Below are 19,084 nucleotides of genomic sequence, written 5' to 3'. Positions count from 1 at the left end.
TAATGGGCGGCCTGTGATGGTTTTGTGGGCAACCAGTGAGCTTGCCCCCTCCATCACTGTGGCTACCACTGTCTTCTGGACCCCCTCATCTGGCATTTAACAGCGTTTTAAACATCTTTTGAGACAAGGACAGCAAAAGAGAACAATCATGGGGAAAGCCAAGCTTTAATAAAAATAGAATTTCAAATATTTCAGCTGGGATCTCTTTGTCTGGCTAAAAGAGATTTAGAGAGTGGATCAAAAGACCTGCATCTCCTTCTCGTGCTGCAGTTACCCAGGTGTATGCCTTCGGGCGAGCCACTCAATAATCCTGGGCCCTTGTTTCCTCACTTGCAAAATGAGGAGAAACCCCACCTGGCTCCTTTCGAGAGTGGAGGAATCCTTTTAGCCAGCCCTGGTTCACAGAGGACCCCTGACCGAGGACCAGGTCATTTACTGAGCAGGGAACGAGTTGTGTATAGGCTTGCAGGTGAACTTCGTGTAGCCCATTAGAAGGACCCTAGAACAGACGTGTTTGAAGGGCAATAAGAAAGAGCTGAAATCCCAGGACGGCCGGCTTCCTGCCTCAGGTAAGTTCCTCCCAGGTGGTAGTTGAGTTTGTCCAAGTCTCACTTTCTTCATTATGTCGGGCAGAAGAGGCCACAGAGAGGGGGGCTATGGCCACTAGACCATGTTCTGGAAGAAGAGTAATCCCACAAATGGACCACAGCTGACTATTCCATTCTCTTCCCAGATGGCAAGGGGCCCCGGAGCCAGCGGCATCCCTGGCTGCCTGGGTACTTTCCTCTCCTAGGCAGCACAGCTACTCACTGGGGCAAGGAAATCAAAACCTTGGACAAAAAGGGTAAGTCTACGAAATGCTAAATTAGGTGGGCTTTTGGAGATTTTTGTGGGCTCTGTAGGCATTTATATTTTCAGGGGAGAGTGAGTCCTTCCTATTTTATTCTGGTACAATATACAAAACCTAACGTTTACCATCGTAACCACTTTTAAATGTATAATGCAGCGGAGAGGCCCATTTTGATGACTTCAGCTCTCTCCCTGTGCTGGGGTAGATTGTGTACTCTCTGCTGGCAAAGTTCTTGGTTGGCCTGTGGGGTCAGACCGCAGGGGTCCTAACAGTTAAGGTGGGTCTGGCTTCTGCAATAAGGAAACACCCCAAAATACCACATACACGATGGGAAATTATTCAGTGGTCATTTCTCCTTGATATGGGTGAGATCTCATTTGCTACCGTGTCCCTTTTATTTTTATCTCTGTCTTGGCCCTAAGAACTTGTCCAGACCCATGGCTTGCCTTTGGGCCTGTTTTCTTTTGTTATGCTACATTCTTGTTCTCTGCAGACTCCTGGCTTATTCTGGCTATGAAAAACCTACTCTCGCTGGGATCTGACTTGTCTGTCCCTTCAAGGGTCCTGCATTGCTTCTGTGTCAGATGTGAAGCTCAGCTTCTGTTCTCTACCTGAGCTCCAATCCCACGTCCCCGACTGCCTACTCATTTCCTCCGGAATGGGCCACTCATGGTTCTTTCAAGCAGATTGTGACAGGTCCAAAAACAACCTTCTTTTTTTTTTTTGCCACAAACCAGCTGTTCCTGTAACCTCTCAGCCCTTGTCAGTAGGCTAAGTCATGTAGACAAGAAGCAAAGTCCTCTTTGATCTAATCTCCTTTCTTTGCTCTCAAGCCATTCAGTCCCTAAAGAGCAATCAGATTTTCTTCCAAATAATGATCGTTTCTATTCTTCCTTTCCTCCCCTGCCCCCCACGGCCCGTGCCCACTTCTAGGTCATTACCACCTCTAATGTCATCTACCGCTCATGTCCACTCTTTTCTGATTCGAGTACCTGTGCCCGGCTGATGCCAGACCTATTTTCATTCATTAAGTCATGCCTGTTCGAAACTTGAAGCTCTTCCCTATCCCTATCTATAGGCTTCTTGCCCTTATCCGGATGTTAAATTTCCCCTCATTTGATCTCAGTCTAGACAATTCCTCTGCCAGGCAGTTATATTGTAATGGAAAGTTTAATGGATCTGCGATTAGTTGACCTGCTTTCAAATCCCAGCTCTGGCCTCAGCAGAACCCCCTGGAGGAACTCACTGACTCTTGGAGCCTTGGATCCCCATTTGCAAAGTGTTGTAGGGAATTTCGCCAGGATTTAATGAGGTGTGTGGAGGCAACTTATCCTTGTGCTCAGAAACCACATCTGAGCTGACTGCCTTGGCTCAAATCCAGGCTTTCTCACCTGGCAACTGTGTGACCTGGAGCAAGTTCCTTCACCTCCCTGGGCCTCATCTCTTGCATCTGTAAAGTGGAGATACAACCAGTGCATACCTCATAGGTCTGTAGTGACGATTCAATGAGGTAATGCATGTAAAGTGCTTAACACAGAGCCTGGCACAATGTAAGCTCTACTGGGCATAAGCTATTATTATGTGCAAGAGACCTAGCACAGTGCTTGATACCTGATCAGCACTTAATAAATGTTTGCTAGGTTTGTTGATGAATTCATTTTATCCATGTGATCTCATTTCTCACTAATTTTTTTTTTTTTTTTTTGCGGTACGCGGGCCTCTCACTGTTGTGGCCTCTCCCGTCGCGGAGCACAGGCTCCGGACGCGCAGGCTCAGCGGCCATGGCTCACGGGCCCAGCCGCTCCGCGGCACGTGGGATCTTCCCGGACCGGGGCACGAACCCGCGTCCCCTGCATCGGCAGGCGGACTCTCAACCACTGCGCCACCAGGGAAGCCCCTCCCACTAATTCTTGCTATGCACATTCTTGTGCCACTCTTCCTCCAGACAGGCTGACTACCTTGGCTTTTCATGAACACATTTCCCTCTTTTCTTGCCTTGGTTACGGCATGCCTCTTTTCTAGATTGTCATAATTTATTTTCCCTGCCTATCCAAAGTCTTCCCACTCCTTTTTCTTAAAAAATTTATTTATTTTTGGCCGTGTTGGGTCTTCGTTGCTGCACGTGGGCTTTCTCTAGTTGCGGTGAGCGGGGGCTACTCTTCATTGCGGTGCGCGGGGGCTTCTCATTGCGGTGGCTTCTCTTGTTGCGGAGCACGGGCTCTAGGCGTGCGAGCTTCAGTGGTTACGGTGCACGGGCTCAGTAGTTATGGTGCACTGGCTCAGTAGTTGTGGCTCGAGGGCTCAGTAGTTGTGGCACATGGGCTCAGTAGTTGTGGCACACGGGCTCTAGCACACAGGCTCAGTACCTGTGGTTCACAGGCTTCGCTGCTCTGCGGGATGTGGGATCTTCCCAGGCCAGGGCTCAAACCCGTGTCCCCTGCATTGGCAGGTGGATTCTTAACACCTGTGCCACCAGGGAAGCCCTGAAGTTTTCCCACTCTCTAAGGTCCATCCTGCACCCTGCCTTCATGAAACCTTCCCTTATCACTTCGGTACGTATTGATTTCTCACTTCTCTGAGCCAGTTACCTTCAATTTAGCATCTGGTACACTTAGATGCTGTCTCTTGTGTATTTGTTGTATGTCTTCAACTCGTTTGGAAAATATTCCTCAGTCGAGCATTGTTTCAGAATACACAGTAAATGTAGTGAATATTTAAACTACTAGATGACCTTATCAATTCAGACTATCTCTTGGGATAGTTTGCATTCCCAGATTGTATTGAGGGTGAAATTTGGAGAAAGGGACAGAGGGTGTCTGAGGGTGAGGAAGGGTCTGGAATTCTGAAACAGCTTTTCAGACCTAGAGTCTCTTATCAACAGAGTGGCGCATGAGGGTGAGGAGATGGGAGGGTAAGGGTCTCCTAGTAGGTGGGCCAAGGACCTATGGCCTCTGGGCCAAAGGTCTGGAGAAATGCTTAAGCCCAGGTGAGGCAGACCATGGCTGACACAGACAGCAAAGTGTCCCTATTCGAATCCGGTTCTTGCTATGACAGGTTTTGCCTTTACCCAGTTTCTCAAGCCTCTTACATCTTTGCACAACACTTGCCCTATTGAGAAACCGGTTTTGCATGAAACCTCCCATGGCTTGAAGCAAACATCCATGACGGTGTTTGCATACCGTTGGGGTTTTACTCCTCCCCTATGTGCCAATAAGGGTGAAGTGGCATTCAGATGACGTGATGTGAAGGACATCCCTGTGGCCTCCACAACTGAGACTCTTTGAACTATGTGAAAGGTTCCTACCAGGATTTCACAAGGACAGAGAAGGCTAGGAAAGACTAAGTCTAGAAGGCAAGGTTAAGAACATTGTCTTTACATCAGTTTTCACGAAGCCTTCTCAGAGTACGGCAGCCACGTTGATCTCCCCACCTCTGGATCCTGTAGTCCATACCATCTAGACTACACAGTTCAGTCCTGGTTGTATATTGTCTTCTAGAACCTGCTTTGTGTGTTAGTTGTGAGTTCCCTGAGAATACAGACTCTAATACTTCTTTGCCGGCCCATGTGGAGCCTCTCAATACGATTTAACTCAGTTCTGGGCACGACAAGATTCTCAACAATAAGTGTTGATGAACTTGCTTTCGGAAATTCAAACGCAGAGGAGAATTAGAAGGCCTGTTTCTTCTTAAAGTGGGGGGTGCTGGAGCCCCATCGTCGCTGGTGTCCGTGTCAGTACCAGCAGCCTTCTTTCTCAGGTCAGGGAGTCATGACAGTACAGGCAGGACACACATGTCCTGTGCTTTCCCACCTAGGAGAGAAAGATGTTTTACCCAGTGCCCGAGACCCCTTCCCGATTCCGCTTTCTCCTCCCAACCATGAAGGCCATACAGTGAGAGCTATGAGGGGCCTCAGAGATTGGCTGACTCAGTTCCCTGATTTTGTAGAGGAGGAAACTTGGGGCTCAGAGAAGAGCAGTTGAGGGTGGTGGAGAGAGGATGTATAAGCTTTGGAGTCAGGTGGAACTGGACCTGAATCCCAGTGCTGTCCCTCTTCTGCTGTGTGATTGTGGGAGAGTCTCTCCCCGTCTTGGAGGCTCAATTTCCTGATCTTTAAAGTGGGGATAATAGTGCCTACCTATGGGGGTCGGTGTGAGAATTAAGTGAAACAATGTGTGTAAATACAGTGCTTGGCAATGGAGATGCTCAGTACTTGTGGGCTCTCTCTCCCTTGCTTCTCTAGAGTGTCCTGCCCGAAGTCATCAAACAATTTAGTGCTGGCCTCTCCTGTTATTCAAGCTAAATATTCTTTCAATTCCATACTAAGGCTAGCCTCTTACTAGAAAATTAAGATCAACCATTAAAATTTTTAAAAACTACTTTCACTGGGGAGGACTTCCCAAGTGGTGCAGTGGTTAAGAATCCGCCTGCCAATGCAGGGGACACGGGTTCGAGCCCTGGTCCGGGAAGATCCCACATGCTGCGGAGCAACTAATCCTGTGCACCACAACTACTGAGCCTGTGCTCTAGAGCCCACGAGCCACAACCACTGAGCCGGTGCACTGTAACTACTGAAGCCTGCTCACCCAGAGCCTGGGCTCCACAGCAAGAGAAGCCACCACAATGAGAAGGCAGCACACCTCAACGAAGAGCTGCCCCTGGTCACTGAACGAGAGAAAACCTGCGCGCAGCAACGAAGACCTGACACAGCCAAAAATAAATTCATTAATTTTTAAAAATTGACAGTTTAAGGCAAAAAATCATATATTTACAAATAAATAAATAAAAATTACTTTCACTGGGGATTTGGATCAATTTATTTTGAGCTGATTTACATGCCTCAGAGATAACTTAAAAGACAGGAATACTGAATTTCAGAGTGAAATTCAAAGGTGTTGAGGTTTTAGTCATTTCCAACTACAGTGTTTGAACTCCTGGTCCTCCTAAAATAGTACTGATGGCCTTTTACCCCTTTAAACAAAAAATTCCAGTCTCTGATATATGTATATGCTTTGCTTTGCAACCTGATATTTTTCACCTGTCTTTTTTTTTTGTGGTACGCGGGCCTCTCACCGTCGTGGCCTCTCCCCTTGCAGAGCACAGGCTCCGGACGTGCAGGCTCAGCGGCCATGGCTCACGGGCCCATGCGCTCCGCGGCACGTGGGATCTTCCCGAACCGGGGCACGAACCCGCGTCCCCTGCATCGGCAGGCGGACTCCCAACCACTGCGTCACCAGGGAAGCCCATCACCTGTCTTTCTTAAGACGTACTCTGCTGTCCATTCATCATCAATTGGAGCTAAAATGAAAACACTGCTGTTAAAGTTCTTTTAAAAAAATTAAAAAATGTATTGGTAATGATCATGGGGGACTTGTGGGGTGGCTTAGTCTCAGAAACGAAACGGACATTTGTATCTTTTGTAAAATTTAAGGATTAATGATAAACCTTTCTTTCCATGCTGGAGAAGATCCACTGCGATCATCATTTCTTTGAAAATTTGTCGTTAGCGAATATTCATTGTGTTTGGCTGCAAATATATCTTTCAGTATGGAGCAGAACCAGGATTAGTCCAGAAGAAAAATCTTCGTGTGAAATACCTCCGAATTGTGACTATTCATCCGTCTCCAGCTGTGGTTGACAGCTCATCAGTTTGGTGAATCATTTAGGTCCTGCAAGGCAGAGGGAGGAAGCGGGGGCAAACCTCCCTGAAGTTTCCTTTGTGGAAGGCGTGGTAGGCAAAATTATAGTCCTTCCACGGCCTTGTCCTAATGCTCAGAACCTGTGAACGTTAGGCTACACTGCAAGGGAGGATTACAGTTGCAAAGGAGCAGATTTAACAAAAGGGCAGTATTCTGTGTTATCCTGGTAGGCTCCGTGTAATCACAAAGATCCTTAATAGGGGAAGGCTGGGCAGAGAAGAACCAGGGACGGGGTTGGTGATGTGAGAAGAACTCAACCCACTGTTGCTGGGTTTGAAGATGGAAGAAGGGACCACGAGTCAAAGAGTGCAGGCACCTCAAGAAGCTGGAAAGGACAAGGAGATGCATTTTCCCCTAGAGCCTCCAGAGGAGAACGCAGCCCGGCTGACACCTTGACTCTAGCCCAGTGACCCCCATTTTAGAATTCTGGAACCATAAGATAATAAATTGATGTTGTTTTCAGATACTGTTTGTGGTAGTTTGTTTATGGCAGCAATAGAAAACTAACACAGTCTCTCCAAACAAAAGCTAACAGACCGTCTTGCCCCAAAGGTGCTGCCTGGCATTCTGGGATGTCACGTAATCATGGGAACAAAATTCCCAACGGGACTGAGACACTGGGGGAGACTGAGAGCCTTACTTGTTATTTATGTCACATAATTTATAAGGAGTTTCACTTAATATTTCCATTTAATCCTCCCATCAGTTATATGAGGTGGAAATTTTTATTATTCCATTTTGTAAACAAGAAAGCTGAAGCTTAGCGAGTTAATTTTTCTTTCTTTCTTTCTTTTTTTGTTTTCTTGGCCACGACACATGGCTTGTGGGATCTTAGTTCCCTGACCAGGGATCAAACCTGGGCCCTCAGCAGTGAAAGCACAGAGTCCTAACCCCTGGACCGCCAGGGAATTCCCTAGAGTTAATTTTTCTAAAATCAGATAATAGTAAGTAGTAGAGTTGAGATTCACAGACGTGGTTCCAAACTCTAGGTGCATCACTATTTTGGTATCTGTCTTGCCCGGAGAGCCATTCAACTAGGAAGTCAATACTTACAGAGATTGCTCATTCGTTAAGGTAATTTCTCTAATAACTGGAGGTTGTGGGGAGACGTGCAGATAGTACTTTGCAGTGGGTGTCCACTCTCCATATGTCTGCTGCTTACAAATGTGGAGTCTTCCTAGAATGTACCTGTTGTGAAAAACCTCACTGGCCAGTGGAGGCTACTTGCTGAATATTTTTAATTCCCTGTCCACCATAAACCTAAATTTCACATGTCTAAATTATAGCTCAACCCCACCTCCCTCACCTCAATCTGACCTCCACCCTGACTTTCCTATTTCTTTTAAGAATTTCATCAGTGACCCTGTCATCTAGATTCAGCAGCTATAAGAACAGTAACAGCTAACCCTTATTGGGAATACATTCCAGTTATTGTGCTAAGTGTTTTAGACATCATCTGTTGAATCCTGCCAACAACCCTATGAGGAAGGTACGATCATTAACCCTATTTTATAGCTGAGGAATTGAAGCTTATGTAAGTTGCCAAAGGTGACACCTTAGCATCATCTCTAATTACTCATCTCCTCCGCCCTCCAGAGCACATGAATCACCAAGTTCTCTCAGTCCTCCCTCTGTACTATTTCTTGCAGTTGTTTCCGTGTCCATTGCCCCTGTATCAACCTTGGCTCTTTTTGGCTTATGCCTCAATTGTTGCTACAGCCCAATACAGTCTCTCTTGTTCTATGAGTCCCCTTCCTCAGCTCTTTCTAATACGCTTTGGTCAGACTAAGCCACCTAAAATCCCACTTTTTATCCCATCTTTTTCTGAGTTCAAACCTTTAAACTAGAGAAGATACGTCCAAATGTCCCCAAAGGTTATCCTTGGACAGTGTGATGGTGGCAATACTTTTTTGAAAAATTAAATAACTTCATTGTATTAAAATTAAAAGGAAAAACTCTTACAACTATAGGTTGAAATTATAGGGCCAGATACATAATAAAGATAAGCAACCATTATACCCTATACGTTTGTAGGTCAAACTTCATTTGTTCCAGCATTGAGGCGCTCTCATTGGTCATCTGACCATTCCAAATATGCAATTGCACTTTTTAGAGGCAAATCTTTGCATTTAAAAGGTTATGTAAATCTGCTTACTGTTTCCATATATTTATAAACTTCATTACTAGTGGTAAGACAACAAATGTACATGGTAAAAGAAAAACTGAGTCAAAATACTACCAAAGGATATAGCAATAAAAAACTTTTATCTCTCTCCCAAGGGTAACCATTGAATAAGGTGATTTGAATTTTCTTCTTTACACTTTACATGTTTCTGTAATTCACAGACTTTTAGCAATGGACATGTATTGCTTTATGATAGAAAATAAGATCAATAAAGCATAATTTTTAAAAAGGAACCAAATTATTGATCATTCCCTGCTACTTTTAATAGAAAAGCTAGTTTTTTTGGCTGAGGCCCTGTGTAATCTGGCCCCCAAACACTTTCCAGGCTTATTATAAACTGTTGAATACAAATGTTCTGCTTCAGTTAAACTATTTTAAACACCTTTTCCCTGCTGTGTCTCCAACTGTGTGTTTTCTCTTCCTGGAATGAGCTTCCCCTTCTCTTTTAATATCCCAATTCAATCTATTGTTCACTATCTAAGTCTGTTCTACATACAACCCTTCCTAAAAAAGAAGGAATCAGTATGTAGTGGGTATTTACCGTGTGGACTTATGCATCATATTTGATGCTTTCCTTGGTAGTCATTTGAAACCCACAACAGCTCTGGACGGTTGGTGTTAACAACCTTCATACTGAAGATGAGGAAACTAAGTTTCCCACGAGTTGCATAGCCAGTGTGCAGCAGAGCCGGAATCTGGAGCTGGCTGTTCTGTCCCAGCTCAGACAGCCCTCATTTTTTCCAACTTCTGTAGCTTCTTTCCAACTTCATTATTTATCTAAGTTTGACCCATAATCATAAAAGTGCATTCTAAGAGAGTGGCATTGCTTGTAGTACTACTTTGAACTATTTATATTTTGTATTTTCTTGATCTTCTCCACGAAACCTCCTGTAAGAAAACTTGAGTTCTAACTTGCGATTTCCTAGTTCTGTGTCTCTGAGCCAACTCCTTAAACTTTCTCAGCCTCAATTTCCTCCACTATAAAATAGAAAAGAAAATAATAATACCTAACTCTTCTGGTTGTTATGAGAGTTAAAAACCCAGTATATACCTTGTACAAAAGAGCTGACTATTTCTGTGTTCGATTTAACATGGTGATATTAGTTTATTTTCAAATTCCATTTAATTTCTAGTTTCTTTATAGTAGTGGGGTTTTTTTTAAACATCTTTATTGGAGTATAATTGCTTCACAATGTTGTGCTAGTTTCCGCTGTATAACAAAGTGAATCAGCCATATGCATACATATATCCCCATATCCCCTCCCCCTTGCGTCTCCCTCCCACCCTCCCTATCCCACCCCTCTAGGTGGTCACAAAGCACCGAGCTGATCTCCCTGTGCTATGCGGCTGCTTCCCATATAGTAGTGGCTTGAGATAGTCCTAAAAACTCAGTGATCTAAAGAGAACTAGATGTTTTTCTTCAATACATTAAAACATTTGACTTTACACAAATTTTTCAAAGTACTTTTTAATCAAAATAGTATTTTGCTGTTTGGTCAGAATATACTATCTTGCTGTTTAACCAACGTTGAATAAGAGGTTCTGTTACTAGTTTAAGACTGTTACTAAAGGTAATGTTTACATTTATAAACACGAATTATTATTGAACATTGTCATTTTTAGTCCAGAAAACCACCGAGCACTTCGAGAGCTACACTTACTCAGAAAATGGAAGAACCATTTAAAGATCACTAGTCTTCAAAAACAGACGCCACTTTTTCATATTCTTTATATCAGAGGAAAAAAAGGACATCACTGCATTCACTCCAATTATTTTCCTTTAGAGTCAGATGAAAAGAAGCGAAATTCACAAATAGTTTTTAGCCTTCATTTACTTTCCCCCCCTATGACCACCATCATTTATAAAAGAACTTTTCAGCCTTTTGAAAGAGAAATACATCTGATGTTAGAAATGAGAATTCTTTTATTCTTAATATTTTATTTCACAGTTATTAAAAGACTTGTCAAAGCAACCTTGACAAAACCCTCAAATGTGTGTTTCTACATAACATTGAAAATCAAGTTTGGGCTGTAGATAGCAAAAGTCCATCCGCAACTCCCCTGAGATTGCGACTAAGAGATTCTCATTTCTCAGGGCGCTTCCCGAATACCTGTTTGTTATGAATTGTTTGATTAAAATAAAACAACCGAAGAGTCTGGTTATCAGGTCATTAGGATCTTTGTAGGATTGAAATGTCCTACATTTGCCGGAAGCTGGGCAGGATCTTTTTTTCTCCCCTTAACACGCAATCTCCTTGAAAAAATAGTTTCTATTCCACTGTTTCTCATTCCCTGGTGAACTCCCTGCAATCTTGCAAGACTGTCTTTGGTGAGACCACCCCCTTCACGGTCACTTAATTGCCAAATCAAGGAAGGCTTTTTAGACCTTATCTTCTCTGAGTATTAGTTCACTGGAAACACTCTTTCCCTGCTTGAAACGCTTTTTCCGTAGCATTCTGTAACGGCCACGTCCACTGCCTTTCTTTCTGCTTACCTGTGTCTCCACTCTCTTGACTCAATCCTGGGATTACCTGGTTTTTTGTTTGTTTAAAGAATCATTTATTTATTTATCTATTTACTTGTGGCTGTGTTGGGTCTTCGTTGCTTCGCGCAGGCTTTCTCTAGTTTCAGAGAGCGCGGGCTTCTCATTGCGGTGGCTTCTCGTTGCGGAGCACGGGCTCTAGGCACGCAGGTTCAGTAGTTGTGGCTCGCGGGCTCTAGAGCGCAGGCTCAGTAGTTGTGGCGCACGGGCTTAGTTGCTCCTCGGCACGTGGGATCTTCCTGAACCAGGGCTCGAACCCGTGTCCCCTGCGTTAGCAGGAGGATTCTTGACCACTGCGCCACCAGGGAAGTCCCATACCCGTTTTAAAAATCTTTGCCTAATTGATAAATGAAAAGGCATCTAGTTTTTGTAACTTACTGTGTCTGTTTACATACTTGCCACACAAGGATCCGACATACACTGATAACAGCGTTGTTGCCATTTATTCTTTCTTGGTTGTACATCTTAATTTGGTGTTGAGGCTTTTCATCTCTTTCAGAGAGGGGACTGTATGTTTTCGAACACCTTCACCTCCCTCCTTCCTTCCATTTCCTTACAAATGAGCATGTATTTGTTTAATTGAATTGAATGGAATCGAACACTTCATTCCCATTAGACTTTTAAGCACTATACTTGGTCCAGGTTCTTCATAAACCTTCCAATGAGGAGCACGGAGCACTGTACTGAAAGATGGGGGAACTGTTTCTAATCCCAGTTCAGTCCCTAACTAGCTGTGCATTCTTGGGCAAGTCACTTAACCTCTCTGGACCTTCGCTCCCTTTTATGTAAAGTGAGTGGGATGGCATCAGGTAATGTCTTAGGTGTCTTCTTGTTTTCACGTTACAGAGGTTAAGATTTTCTTCCAGGAACTTCCTTCAGAGGCAAACTCTTAGAAAATTGCCTCCTACTCTGCTGGAAGAGTGCTCTCCTCCAACATAGAGTCACCTCTTTGAGGCAGAACTTGCTTCCTTCCAGAGCTGTGATTCGTTTGTATGTGACCACGCGCGAGCCCTAGGACAGTAGCAGCAACGACCATCCAAAAAACACAGCCAAGACTTAAAGGTAAAGTAGGTCTTATTCATTTTGCGTGTGTATTGAAAATGTTTTGAAAGCCTGTTGAAAGCTAGGGACCCACTCACAGGAAAACACACATAAACACATACGTACGAAATTTTAGGGGGCTCCTAGACTGTCTGAAGCCCGTCCACGTACTCCCTGGAAGTCATGAACCCTAGGCTGAGAATATGTGATTTGGGAACATTAACGGGATCCCTGGAGATAAAACGAAATTATCAGAAATGCTTACTTCCCATTGAAAGAGGGAGCTGCTAAATTAAATATTTATAGAATATTATCAAAACTTGCTTTTCAAAACGAAACTCTCATGCTTACTTGTAAATATCTTCTTCATAAACCAGGTCATGTGCTCACCTGCTTAAATCTTGCAGAGTAGAATGCAAATTCCTTACCGTGCATTATAAGGTCCTGTATGGTCTGGTCCTGCTTACCACCGCTTTACACTTTTGAGCTCCACTGGCCTCCCTTTTGCCCTGGGAACATACCGACTCCCTCCCTACAAGTTACTCTGTTTCTGCTGAACAGCCTGGGAGTGACCTGCTGCCCCTGCCCAGACCACATCCCAGCTCGCATTCAGGCTTCAGTTCAAGCGCCCCCTCCTCAGGAATGTCTCCGCCAACCACCTTCACCCCACCCTCAACCATGCGCTATCACAACACCCAGTTTTCTCCAGTAAAACTGATCTCACTACAGCGCTGGCTGTTTTGGTCTTCTCTCCCCGCGAGAATGTTAGTTCCATGAGGGAAGGGGCCTTGCCTCTGTTACAACCGCAGTCCCAGAGCCAGGTACAGTTAAAAACCTTAAGGGGGACTTCCCTGGTGGCGCAGTGGTTGGGAATCCGCCTGTCAACACAGGGGACAAGGGTTCAAGCCCTGGTCCGGGAAGATCCCACATGCCGCAGAGGAACTAAGCCTGTGCACCACAAGTACTGAGCCTGCGTTCTAGAGCCCGCGAGCCACAACTACCGAAGCCCTTGTGCCTAGAACCCGTGCTCCGCAACAAGAGAAGCCACCGCAATGAGAAGCCCGTGCGCCACAATGACGAGCAGCCGCCACTGGCCGCAACTAGCGAAAGCCAACGTGCAGCAACAGACACAGTGCAGCCCAAAATAAATAAATAAATTAAGAAACAAACAAACAAAAGCCTTAAGGGGGTCTCAGCACTAAAGATGATGGTGCTCCTCTTCCCTCTTTAATTCTGGCCAGAAAATTTGGTGTACCTCCCTCATATTAAACACTAACTAGAAACAGTGCTAAACCGCACACCTACGTGCACTCAAACAAAAATCGCTTCTTTCCAGATGATCTGATTGTAAGACCTTGGAGCCCCTGCTTTGCTGGCACCCTAAATACATGAGCTGTTTGTCTGCTTTTGGGGAAACTAGCACTCACTCAATCCTTTAAACATACTGGAAGCAGTTTTAGGTTAAGCTGGCCTATGCCTACCACAAAAACCTTGCTGGGATTACTGATAGGAATTGTGTGCAATCTATAAATCTATTTGGGAAGAACTGACGTATTTACTTTATTGGGGCTTCCAAGCCAATTATTTAGGTCTTCTTTAATTTTTTTTAAATCAGCATTTTATCATTTTCAGCATACAGAACCTGTACATGATTTGTTAGATTTATACCTAACTATTTCATATTCTTTGGAGCAACTGTATCAGTAAATGACACTGTTTTACATTTGTCCCTACCTGTTTGTTGTTGGCATATACAGAAGCTCTTTTAGTAGAACAAGGAGGGAATGTACTCTTTAGTGAAGTAAACTTGTTCAATATTTATTTGCTGGACCACTAGCAAGCTGTGTATCCTACCATTCATGTACCTCTGCAGTGTGCCTCTAAATCTCAAATTCGGCCTAATTCTTGATTGCTACACCCCAATCTCTAATACTGTTAAAAGGGTCTACTCATCCCTCACCTGAATACCCCTTACGCATTCCATCTCCATGTCTTCACTCCTGCCATTTCCCCTCTAGAATCGTCCCTCAGCTGAACCCTCTTACCCCAAACTAGATCTTAACTATCAGACCCCAGCTGACATCGTTCCTTTTCTCCGCTGGACCCTTTTAACCAATATCGTACGCCGTTCAATCATTAATTTAGTTTTTCATTAGTTTTAATCCATGTCTCGTTCCCTAGTTAGATGATATGCACCGGGAGACTCCCATAATAGCTATCATAGCACCACATACATGGAAGGCGCTCCAATTTAATTGCTGTATAAATGAAGAAAGTCGAGAGAGGTTTCAAAACGTGTCAGAATAAGGCACCTGGAGCTGCAGCATCTAAAGAAGAAGTCTTCAAGATCCATGCTCTCCACCTCCAGGACAAGGATTCTCTCTCTTTTCCTTCCTTCCCCTAAATCCCAACTCCTCCAGCTAGTCAGACTGGAGATGCAGATCCTCTCCAACGACCCCTTTGAAACCGTTCTACAAACAGCGGGTCTATAGGGGCAGTCGATTTCTAGAAGTTTTCTTTAAGAGCATAGGCAGTAATCCCACTGGAGCTGCAGTAACATCCCCCGGCCACCAGAGGGCAGGGCGTCGCGGGAGAGATTGCTTCCACTCTGCAGAAGTCTTAAAGAGGTCAAAGGCAGAGACAGAAAGTCGGCTCCGCATCCATGGCCTTCAGGCTTCCTTTACTGCCTCGAGTGCTCAGCGCTCTCCCCCTCTCCAGATGGGCTCTTTTTCCTCCTGTAAAAGATGGGCCGGAAGTTCCTAGAGGCTTACCCTAATACTAACCTTAAATGATTATAGTAACGAATGCACTTAAGCTGCAGGATTTAAAGGCAGAAAAGGAGTATGGAGGTGTTTCACCTTTGGTTAGATGAACCCCAAACCTGCTTGTCAGTTCTTTTACCAATCAAAAACAAAAACAGAACAACAACAGAAAGCCCCAGGCAGTGTCCAAACGGACATTCCCCAACAAAGATTGGCCTTTAGGGACCAGTGTCCCCAATCCAGTACATTCTAAATGGAATATTTTAGGAGCTACTATTCCTACACACAAATTCTGGCTCATGGGGCAGTCCGCTCGCAGTGTGCTTTTCCGTCATTAATCACATCTTTGTTATGTGATATCCACGTGAGTACTTCTCAGTAGAAGCAGCTTCATGCTCAAATGCTCAAAGCACACTAGAATAAAGCTCCGATTGTCCTGTTCAGTGATTCCAAGTCCTGGTTTGTCACCACCTCGGGTCTCTAGTTTCCCAAAGTGTGTAACGTAGTTTCAAAACAAAGCTATTTTAATTAATCCAAATAAAAAATGCACGAAGTGTGTGAAGTTCCATCAACGGGGTCTTGCTCTTGCACTTCGCAAGAGGCGGTGAACCTCTGTTCTGTGCTGCCCGATACAGAACATACCGTGAAGAGCATTTTAGCCTGTTCGTGCTCGTATCATTTACAAATGTAAACAGAAATAATAAGTAAATATAAGCACAGTAAAGTCACGAATGCTAGGAGCATTCAGGTGAGGGCTTTCAACGACAAACACACAGAGGGAGCTTAGCGCTTGACCACCTGAGTGTGATCTTTTTCTTAAAGTACCTGCAGCTTCTCTTTCCTAAGAGGCGGCAGCGCCCTGCGTTTTAGATTCGTCACTTTTTAAAGAGCGATTGTAATGCTCTCAAATCATTGTTGGCGTTTCTTCACGCTGGGGAGGCAGCTGGAAACAGCCCAAGGAGGCGGAAAAGGCTCTGCGCCTCGCTGGGGCGCCGAGGGGCGGGGGGGGTACACCCTGAAATACCTGTTGGGGCGCAGCGCTGAAGGCGCGCGGCCGAGCCCCGGTCCCGGGGGCCGGGTGTCGGGGATCAGGGGCCCCGGGGGCGGCAGGCGGGCGCGCGGGCGCAGAAGGAGGAGGCCGCGGGGCCGCCTCCCCGGGCCGCCCGGCTCCTCCCAACGGCGCCCGCGGAACCTGTCCCGGAGCCGCCGGGCCCCGGAACGGAACGGGACCCGACCCCTCCCCGAGCGACCGCGACCCGGCGCCGAGCCGCGCTTCGGGCTCGGGCGGGCGCACGGCCCCGCCCGGCGCCCACCGCCCTGCCCTCGCCTGTCTCCTCCTTTCCCCGGGGCTCCGCTGAGTTCATTCACTGGGATTGGTTTCAAGTGACGCCATCTCTTTATTTTTAAACCAATGACCTCATCCGCGCTTGAAGTTTCCTGACCAGCGACTCTTTCTCTTTCCCCCCAACCCCCACCCCCCCAGCCCCCCGCCTTTCCCCCTCTTTCTGGGTATCCCTGTTTGGGGGGCTCTGAGCAGTTTTCAAACGACCACCATCACCTCTCCCAACCCCCTCCGCATCCCCGCCGCCACCTCCACCTCCCAGGTTCCTCGCCCCTTTCGACAGTGTTTTTTCAAGGCTGATCGGGGGTGGGGGGTTAGAGAGAAAGAGCGAAGAAAAGTTGCAAACGGCTCCGCGCGTCCCGAGCCTCCCGCCCCCCCCCCGCCCCTCCGAGCAGGAGAAGATAATATAGCGAAAAGAAGAGGAGAAGGAGAGCGCGACGGGACGGACGCGAGCGGGAGCGCAGCCGCCCTCCCGGCTCCGTCGCGGCGCCTCGCGGGTCCGGGAGGCGAGGGGGCCCCGCGGGGAGACGCCGTGACGACTTTCGTTCCCCCCCCCAGGGAGCCGGGAGGTCGGCGGCCCCGAAAGTAAGTGGCCGCGCGGACTGCGGGGTGGGAGGGCTCGGGGCCGGGCTCCCGCCGCGCCGGTAGCGTGGACGCTCGTCCGCGCGCCCCGCCGGCGCTGCCCTCCCGGCGGCCGGGCCCGGGGTCCAGGGCGGGGTCGGGGGCGACCGCGGGCCGGAGCGGCGCGCGCGTGGGAAGCGGGGCCGGGGGGCCCGGCGGGGGGGCCGGCGCGGGGGGCGGGGGCCTCGGGCCGGGCGGCCGGGTCCCGCCGCCAGGAGCCGCCGCCGACGCGGTCCCTTCGCGGGCGAAGCTGCTCACTTCCAGGCGCGACTGTTACACAACACGCCTGCCAAGTGGGGCCCCGGCCTGACGGTTCCCATTATCCCCAGCTCGCCTTTGGCGTAAGCCGCGCGGCCACCGGGGTGGTGACGGGGTTGCTTTCTTCAGTCAACTCGCTCTTCCTCCTGGGACCCCTGAGGCCCGGTGTTGGGGGCCCGGCCCGGTGCGCCAGTGACTTCTTTATTTACACCAGTCGTAAAACGTGAGAAAGGAAAAAGCCCAGGGAGACGACCGAAGGTCTGTGTTACCATGTGTAGCTTCACGGAATGAAACACAGGGGAGGAAGATATTGGTGCAAAACTGAAGTTTTCAGGTGCTGCTGGGTTTAGTTCCTTAAAACGACAACAGCAGCAACCCGGTAATTAACTCGAGAAAATACAAGTAGATCTTAAAATGAATGGATCCTGCAAAATCCTAAGGAAGTGTATCAAACGTCAGCTGCAGAGATCCTAAATCAAGTCCTGGGTGCCTGAAATCGTTTGGAGAAAGCACACCTCCAACCAGCCTGTGATGAATAAAGTGGAGAGGAAAAACCTGTTACATAATCTCATTTGCCCTGGGGCTTGCAGTGCCGTCCCCTTGAATCAGGGGGAAGTGAGTTAAGATGCAGGGTTTTTAAACCTCTCTGAAGTTTTTATTTACCCAGTGCTCTGGCTGCCACTTCTGCTTTAAAAGATTGTAAGTAAATACTCTGCTCTTACGAGGGAACCAAACCTATCAAACCTGTTTAGAAAATGACCAGGTATGTTTCTTTCCTTTCTTTCCGGGGCGTGTGTGTGTGTGTGTGTGTGTGTGTTGGTGTGTGTGTTTGTGTTGGTGTGTGTGTGTGTGTGTGAAATTTACCATCCATGAAAGACTTTATGACTAGTATTTGGGGAACTTAGACTGTCAGAAAAATGCCTCTTTAAGCCACTCATCTTATGAGTGCATGTAGGTGACAACCGTTTCCTCAGAGGATTTATACTTTTTGAAGTCGAAGTAAATTTTTAAAAGAAGAATTCTTACCAATTGAATTAGTCACTTGTGAATTATTTACCTTTCCTTGAGAATCGTGTATTGGATAAACAGCTGGGGAGGCCGTAGTTAATTGAGACTTGTGGAATTCTGTGTTTGGTGAAGGCAGCAGCCTGGAGGAGGTAAATTAACTAAAAATTGGGGGCTTTGGATGGGGATTTTAGTCAAAATGTGACTAGGCACTGTGAAAGTTTTTTGTTTTTGTTTTTTAAGTAAAGTTCTGGAGTTTAACTGAGTTTGATGACTGTGTGGAAGCTTATTGTTAAAAAGGTTTTTTGGGGGGTTAACATTTAACATCTTATGTAAAAACTTCGCCTAGAAGACACCAGCCCAAAAGTTGGCTTTTAGGTAAAATAATTTGTACTTATCAAAGTTCTACATGGGGGGGGGGGAGGTACAAATGAGTTTATAATTAATTCTGCTGGTAATATGGGGAATAACATGAAAAAAAATAGGTTCAAGCGCTATAAATGCGTGTTTGAATGTAAAATAATTGAATAGCTGTAAAGTGAAAACGGTCATGTAAAATTGAGGATTAAGGATCTCTTTGACCAAAAGCTTAATGGCAGTAACTGAAAAGGGGGGCAAAAGAGAAGATCTTGTTAACCTAGTTCTTCTCCTTTTTCTTAAACGTTAGAAACTCATTTGTGGCAGTGAAGCTGAGAGCAAGTCTGAGATTGGTGCAGAGTTTAGGCTGGGGTCAGGAGAAGGGCCAGGGTTGATGTGTGAGTTTTGTTTTGTTTCTCTTTTCT

General features: G+C 46.3%; 1 protein-coding gene across 11 annotated transcripts in view; it reads left to right on the top strand.

Moving 5' to 3' along the window:
* The window catches only part of DUSP16 (dual specificity phosphatase 16), a 182,592-nt gene that overhangs the window by 80,725 nt on the left and 82,783 nt on the right, over window positions 1–19,084 (top strand). For 2 of the 11 annotated variants that reach the window (XM_067008736.1, XM_067008743.1), the window contains exon 3: window positions 734–844. The gene's annotated coding sequence lies outside the window, so the exon portion shown is untranslated. The other 9 variants (XM_067008744.1, XM_067008739.1, XM_059082631.2 and 6 more) reach the window with 7 other exon arrangements.

The sequence above is a fragment of the Kogia breviceps genome, chromosome 12 (genome assembly GCF_026419965.1).
Source record: "Kogia breviceps isolate mKogBre1 chromosome 12, mKogBre1 haplotype 1, whole genome shotgun sequence".
Classification (NCBI taxonomy): domain Eukaryota; kingdom Metazoa; phylum Chordata; class Mammalia; order Artiodactyla; family Physeteridae; genus Kogia; species Kogia breviceps.
This window is presented reverse-complemented; position numbering and strand designations above follow the sequence as displayed.